A 5000-nucleotide genomic window follows, 5' to 3' on the forward strand; every position below is an offset into this window, starting at 1 on the left:
AACGCCCGATCTCGTCTGATCTCGGAAGCTAAGCAGGGTTTGGCCTGGTTAGTACTTGGATGGGAGACCACCTGGGAATACCAGGTGCTGTAAGCTTTTCCCCTCTTGCTTCCATTACCATGGTCTTGTTATACATTACTAGTTTGTTATCTGAAACCCAACATAGATGAAGTTGCATAAGTAGTCTTGATGAGAGCTCTGCAATGGCTTACGGTCACACTACCCTGAGAACGCCCGATCTCGTCTGATCTCGGAAGCTAAGCAGGTTTTGGCCTGGTTAGTACTTGGATGGGAGACCACCTGGGAATACCAGGTGCTGTAAGCTTTTCCCCTCTTGCTTCCATTACCATGGTCTTGTTATACATTACTAGTTTGTTATCTGAAACCCAACATAGATGAAGTTGCATAAGTAGTCTTGATGAGAGCTCTGCAATGGCTTACGGTCACACTACCCTGAGAACGCCCGATCTCGTCTGATCTCGGAAGCTAAGCAGGGTTTGGCCTGGTTAGTACTTGGATGGGAGACCACCTGGGAATACCAGGTGCTGTAAGCTTTTCCCCTCTTGCTTCCATTACCATGGTCTTGTTATACATTACTAGTTTGTTATCTGAAACCCAACATAGATGAAGTTGCATAAGTAGTCTTGATGAGAGCTCTGCAATGGCTTATGGTCACACTACCCTGAGAACGCCCGATCTCGTCTGATCTCGGAAGCTAAGCAGGGTTTGGCCTGGTTAGTACTTGGATGGGAGACCACCTGGGAATACCAGGTGCTGTAAGCTTTTCCCCTCTTGCTTCCATTACCATGGTCTTGTTATACATTACTAGTTTGTTATCTGAAACCCAACATAGATGAAGCTGCATAAGTAGTCTTGATGAGAGCTCTGCAATGGCTTACGGTCACACTACCCTGAGAACGCCCGATCTCGTCTGATCTCGGAAGCTAAGCAGGGTTTGGCCTGGTTAGTACTTGGATGGGAGACCACCTGGGAATACCAGGTGCTGTAAGCTTTTCCCCTCTTGCTTCCATTACCATGGTCTTGTTATACATTACTAGTTTGTTATCTGAAACCCAACATAGATGAAGTTGCATAAGTAGTCTTGATGAGAGCTCTGCGATGGCTTACGGTCACACTACCCTGAGAACGCCCGATCTCGTCTGATCTCGGAAGCTAAGCAGGGTTTGGCCTGGTTAGTACTTGGATGGGAGACCACCTGGGAATACCAGGTGCTGTAAGCTTTTCCCCTCTTGCTTCCATTACCATGGTCTTGTTATACATTACTAGTTTGTTATCTGAAACCCAACATAGATGAAGTTGCATAAGTAGTCTTGATGAGAGCTCTGCAATGGCTTACGGTCACACTACCCTGAGAACGCCCGATCTCGTCTGATCTCGGAAGCTAAGCAGGGTTTGGCCTGGTTAGTACTTGGATGGGAGACCACCTGGGAATACCAGGTGCTGTAAGCTTTTCCCCTCTTGCTTCCATTACCATGGTCTTGTTATACATTACTAGTTTGTTATCTGAAACCCAACATAGATGAAGTTGCATAAGTAGTCTTGATGAGAGCTCTGCAATGGCTTACGGTCACACTACCCTGAGAACGCCCGATCTCGTCTGATCTCGGAAGCTAAGCAGGGTTTGGCCTGGTTAGTACTTGGATGGGAGACCACCTGGGAATACCAGGTGCTGTAAGCTTTTCCCCTCTTGCTTCCATTACCATGGTCTTGTTATACATTACTAGTTTGTTATCTGAAACCCAACATAGATGAAGTTGCATAAGTAGTCTTGATGAGAGCTCTGCAATGGCTTACGGTCACACTACCCTGAGAACGCCCGATCTCGTCTGATCTCGGAAGCTAAGCAGGGTTTGGCCTGGTTAGTACTTGGATGGGAGACCACCTGGGAATACCAGGTGCTGTAAGCTTTTCCCCTCTTGCTTCCATTACCATGGTCTTGTTATACATTACTAGTTTGTTATCTGAAACCCAACATAGATGAAGTTGCATAAGTAGTCTTGATGAGAGCTCTGCAATGGCTTACGGTCACACTACCCTGAGAACGCCCGATCTCGTCTGATCTCGGAAGCTAAGCAGGGTTTGGCCTGGTTAGTACTTGGATGGGAGACCACCTGGGAATACCAGGTGCTGTAAGCTTTTCCCCTCTTGCTTCCATTACCATGGTCTTGTTATACATTACTAGTTTGTTATCTGAAACCCAACATAGATGAAGTTGCATAAGTAGTCTTGATGAGAGCTCTGCAATGGCTTACGGTCACACTACCCTGAGAACGCCCGATCTCGTCTGATCTCGGAAGCTAAGCAGGGTTTGGCCTGGTTAGTACTTGGATGGGAGACCACCTGGGAATACCAGGTGCTGTAAGCTTTTCCCCTCTTGCTTCCATTACCATGGTCTTGTTATACATTACTAGTTTGTTATCTGAAACCCAACATAGATGAAGTTGCATAAGTAGTCTTGATGAGAGCTTTTCAATGGTTTACGGTCACACTACCCTGAGAACGCCCGATCTCGTCTGATCTCGGAAGCTAAGCAGGGTTTGGCCTGGTTAGTACTTGGATGGGAGACCACCTGGGAATACCAGGTGCTGTAAGCTTTTCCCCTCTTGCTTCCATTACCATGGTCTTGTTATACATTACTAGTTCGTTATCTGAAACCCAACATAGATGAAGTTGCATAAGTAGTCTTGATGAGAGCTCTGCAATGGCTTACGGTCACACTACCCTGAGAACGCCCAATCTCGTCTGATCTCGGAAGCTAAGCAGGGTTTGGCCTGGTTAGTACTTGGATGGGAGACCACCTGGGAATACCAGGTGCTGTAAGCTTTTCCCCTCTTGCTTCCATTACCATGGTCTTGTTATACATTACTAGTTTGTTATCTGAAACCCAACGTAGATGAAGTTGCATAAGTAGTCTTGATGAGAGCTCTGCAATGGCTTAAGGTCACACTACCCTGAGAACGCCCGATCTTGTCTGATCTCGGAAGCTAAGCAGGGTTTGGCCTGGTTAGTACTTGGATGGGAGACCACCTGGGAATACCAGGTGCTGTAAGCTTTTCCCCTCTTGCTTCCATTACCATGGTCTTGTTATACATTACTAGTTTGTTATCTGAAACCCAACATAGATGAAGTTGCATAAGTAGTCTTGATGAGAGCTCTGCAATGGCTTACGGTCACACTACCCTGAGAACGCCCGATCTCGTCTGATCTCGGAAGCTAAGCAGGGTTTGGCCTGGTTAGTACTTGGATGGGAGACCACCTGGGAATACCAGGTGCTGTAAGCTTTTCCCCTCTTGCTTCCATTACCATGGTCTTGTTATACATTACTAGTTTGTTATCTGAAACCCAACATAGATGAAGTTGCATAAGTAGTCTTGATGAGAGCTCTGCAATGGCTTACGGTCACACTAACCTGAGAACGCCCGATCTCGTCTGATCTCGGAAGCTAAGCAGGGTTTGGCCTGGTTAGTACTTGGATGGGAGACCACCTGGGAATACCAGGTGCTGTAAGCTTTTCCCCTCTTGCTTCCATTACCATGGTCTTGTTATACATTACTAGTTTGTTATCTGAAACCCAACATAGATGAAGTTGCATGAGTAGTCTTGATGAGAGTTCTGCAATGGCTTACGGTCACACTACCCTGAGAACGCCCGATCTCGTCTGATCTCGGAAGCTAAGCAGGGTTTGGCCTGGTTAGTACTTGGATGGGAGACCACCTGGGAATACCAGGTGCTGTAAGCTTTTCCCCTCTTGCTTCCATTACCATGGTCTTGTTATACATTACTAGTTTGTTATCTGAAACCCAACATAGATGAAGTTGCATAAGTAGTCTTGATGAGAGCTCTGCAATGGCTTACGGTCACACTACCCTGAGAACGCCCGATCTCGTCTGATCTCGGAAGCTAAGCAGGGTTTGGCCTGGTTAGTACTTGGATGGGAGACCACCTGGGAATACCAGGTGCTGTAAGCTTTTCCCCTCTTGCTTCCATTACCATGGTCTTGTTATACATTACTAGTTTGTTATCTGAAACCCAACATAGATGAAGTTGCATAAGTAGTCTTGATGAGAGCTCTGCAATGGCTTACGGTCACACTACCCTGAGAACGCCCGATCTCGTCTGATCTCGGAAGCTAAGCAGGGTTTGGCCTGGTTAGTACTTGGATGGGAGACCACCTGGGAATACCAGGTGCTGTAAGCTTTTCCCCTCTTGCTTCCATTACCATGGTCTTGTTATACATTACTAGTTTGTTATCTGAAACCCAACATAGATGAAGTTGCATAAGTAGTCTTGATGAGAGCTCTGCAATGGCTAACGGTCACACTACCCTGAGAACGCCTGATCTCGTCTGATCTCGGAAGCTAAGCAGGGTTTGGCCTGGTTAGTACTTGGATGGGAGACCACCTGGGAATACCAGGTGCTGTAACCTTTTCCCCTCTTGCTTCCATTACCATGGTCTTGTTATACATTACTAGTTTGTTATCTGAAACCCAACATAGATGAAGTTGCATAAGTAGTCTTGATGAGAGCTCTGCAATGGCTTACGGTCACACTACCCTGAGAACGCCTGATCTCGGAAGCTAAGCAGGGTTTGGCCTGGTTAGTACTTGGATGGGAGACCACCTGGGAATACCAGGTGCTGTAAGCTTTTCCCCTCTTGCTTCCATTACCATGGTCTTGTTATACATTACTAGTTTGTTATCTGAAACCCAACATAGATGAAGTTGCATAAGTAGTCTTGATGAGAGCTCTGCAATGGCTTACGGTCACACTACCCTGAGAACGCCCGATCTCGTCTGATCTCGGAAGCTAAGCAGGGTTTGGCCTGGTTAGTACTTGGATGGGAGACCACCTGGGAATACCAGGTGCTGTAAGCTTTTCCCCTCTTGCTTCCATTACCATGGTCTTGTTATACATTACTAGTTTGTTATCTGAAACCCAACATAGATGAAGTTGCATAAGTAGTCTTGATGAGAGCTCTG

The 5000-nt window shown here is 46.5% G+C and overlaps 21 non-coding genes and 1 pseudogene across 21 annotated transcripts in view; all 22 read left to right on the forward strand.

The window, feature by feature from the left end:
* The window catches only part of LOC125797168 (5S ribosomal RNA), a 119-nt gene extending 23 nt beyond the window's left edge, over positions 1–96 (forward strand). Inside the window, exon 1 of the ribosomal RNA XR_007436000.1 lies at positions 1–96. This exon is cut by the window's left edge and continues 23 nt beyond it. This is a non-coding gene — a ribosomal RNA (5S ribosomal RNA).
* Positions 97–206: 110 nt separating this feature from the next.
* On the forward strand, positions 207–325 carry LOC125797438 (5S ribosomal RNA). The gene has a single exon (XR_007436283.1). It is a non-coding gene; the product is annotated as a 5S ribosomal RNA (ribosomal RNA).
* A 110-nt stretch (positions 326–435) lies between these two features.
* On the forward strand, positions 436–554 carry LOC125797169 (5S ribosomal RNA). Its single transcript, XR_007436001.1, has one exon. It is a non-coding gene; the product is annotated as a 5S ribosomal RNA (ribosomal RNA).
* A 110-nt stretch (positions 555–664) lies between these two features.
* On the forward strand, positions 665–783 carry LOC125797310 (5S ribosomal RNA). Its single transcript, XR_007436155.1, has one exon. It is a non-coding gene; the product is annotated as a 5S ribosomal RNA (ribosomal RNA).
* A 110-nt stretch (positions 784–893) lies between these two features.
* LOC125797170 (5S ribosomal RNA) lies at positions 894–1012 on the forward strand. Its single transcript, XR_007436002.1, has one exon. It is a non-coding gene; the product is annotated as a 5S ribosomal RNA (ribosomal RNA).
* Positions 1013–1122: 110 nt separating this feature from the next.
* LOC125797171 (5S ribosomal RNA) lies at positions 1123–1241 on the forward strand. The gene has a single exon (XR_007436004.1). It is a non-coding gene; the product is annotated as a 5S ribosomal RNA (ribosomal RNA).
* A 110-nt stretch (positions 1242–1351) lies between these two features.
* Positions 1352–1470, forward strand: LOC125797172 (5S ribosomal RNA). Its single transcript, XR_007436005.1, has one exon. It is a non-coding gene; the product is annotated as a 5S ribosomal RNA (ribosomal RNA).
* Positions 1471–1580: 110 nt separating this feature from the next.
* LOC125797173 (5S ribosomal RNA) lies at positions 1581–1699 on the forward strand. Its single transcript, XR_007436006.1, has one exon. It is a non-coding gene; the product is annotated as a 5S ribosomal RNA (ribosomal RNA).
* Positions 1700–1809: 110 nt separating this feature from the next.
* On the forward strand, positions 1810–1928 carry LOC125797174 (5S ribosomal RNA). Its single transcript, XR_007436007.1, has one exon. It is a non-coding gene; the product is annotated as a 5S ribosomal RNA (ribosomal RNA).
* A 110-nt stretch (positions 1929–2038) lies between these two features.
* On the forward strand, positions 2039–2157 carry LOC125797176 (5S ribosomal RNA). Its single transcript, XR_007436010.1, has one exon. It is a non-coding gene; the product is annotated as a 5S ribosomal RNA (ribosomal RNA).
* Positions 2158–2267: 110 nt separating this feature from the next.
* On the forward strand, positions 2268–2386 carry LOC125797177 (5S ribosomal RNA). Its single transcript, XR_007436011.1, has one exon. It is a non-coding gene; the product is annotated as a 5S ribosomal RNA (ribosomal RNA).
* Positions 2387–2496: 110 nt separating this feature from the next.
* On the forward strand, positions 2497–2615 carry LOC125797289 (5S ribosomal RNA). The gene has a single exon (XR_007436134.1). It is a non-coding gene; the product is annotated as a 5S ribosomal RNA (ribosomal RNA).
* Positions 2616–2725: 110 nt separating this feature from the next.
* LOC125797473 (5S ribosomal RNA) lies at positions 2726–2844 on the forward strand. The gene has a single exon (XR_007436318.1). It is a non-coding gene; the product is annotated as a 5S ribosomal RNA (ribosomal RNA).
* A 110-nt stretch (positions 2845–2954) lies between these two features.
* On the forward strand, positions 2955–3073 carry LOC125796915 (5S ribosomal RNA). Its single transcript, XR_007435820.1, has one exon. It is a non-coding gene; the product is annotated as a 5S ribosomal RNA (ribosomal RNA).
* Positions 3074–3183: 110 nt separating this feature from the next.
* On the forward strand, positions 3184–3302 carry LOC125797178 (5S ribosomal RNA). The gene has a single exon (XR_007436012.1). It is a non-coding gene; the product is annotated as a 5S ribosomal RNA (ribosomal RNA).
* Positions 3303–3412: 110 nt separating this feature from the next.
* LOC125797431 (5S ribosomal RNA) lies at positions 3413–3531 on the forward strand. Its single transcript, XR_007436276.1, has one exon. It is a non-coding gene; the product is annotated as a 5S ribosomal RNA (ribosomal RNA).
* A 110-nt stretch (positions 3532–3641) lies between these two features.
* LOC125797179 (5S ribosomal RNA) lies at positions 3642–3760 on the forward strand. The gene has a single exon (XR_007436013.1). It is a non-coding gene; the product is annotated as a 5S ribosomal RNA (ribosomal RNA).
* Positions 3761–3870: 110 nt separating this feature from the next.
* On the forward strand, positions 3871–3989 carry LOC125797180 (5S ribosomal RNA). The gene has a single exon (XR_007436014.1). It is a non-coding gene; the product is annotated as a 5S ribosomal RNA (ribosomal RNA).
* Positions 3990–4099: 110 nt separating this feature from the next.
* On the forward strand, positions 4100–4218 carry LOC125797181 (5S ribosomal RNA). The gene has a single exon (XR_007436016.1). It is a non-coding gene; the product is annotated as a 5S ribosomal RNA (ribosomal RNA).
* A 110-nt stretch (positions 4219–4328) lies between these two features.
* LOC125796907 (5S ribosomal RNA) lies at positions 4329–4447 on the forward strand. The gene has a single exon (XR_007435813.1). It is a non-coding gene; the product is annotated as a 5S ribosomal RNA (ribosomal RNA).
* Positions 4448–4557: 110 nt separating this feature from the next.
* LOC125797010 (5S ribosomal RNA) lies at positions 4558–4666 on the forward strand (annotated as a pseudogene).
* Positions 4667–4776: 110 nt separating this feature from the next.
* LOC125797182 (5S ribosomal RNA) lies at positions 4777–4895 on the forward strand. Its single transcript, XR_007436017.1, has one exon. It is a non-coding gene; the product is annotated as a 5S ribosomal RNA (ribosomal RNA).
* The last annotated feature ends 105 nt before the right edge of the window (positions 4896–5000 follow it).

Source organism: Astyanax mexicanus, unplaced genomic scaffold (genome assembly GCF_023375975.1).
Source record: "Astyanax mexicanus isolate ESR-SI-001 unplaced genomic scaffold, AstMex3_surface scaffold_47, whole genome shotgun sequence".
NCBI classification, from domain to species: domain Eukaryota; kingdom Metazoa; phylum Chordata; class Actinopteri; order Characiformes; family Acestrorhamphidae; genus Astyanax; species Astyanax mexicanus.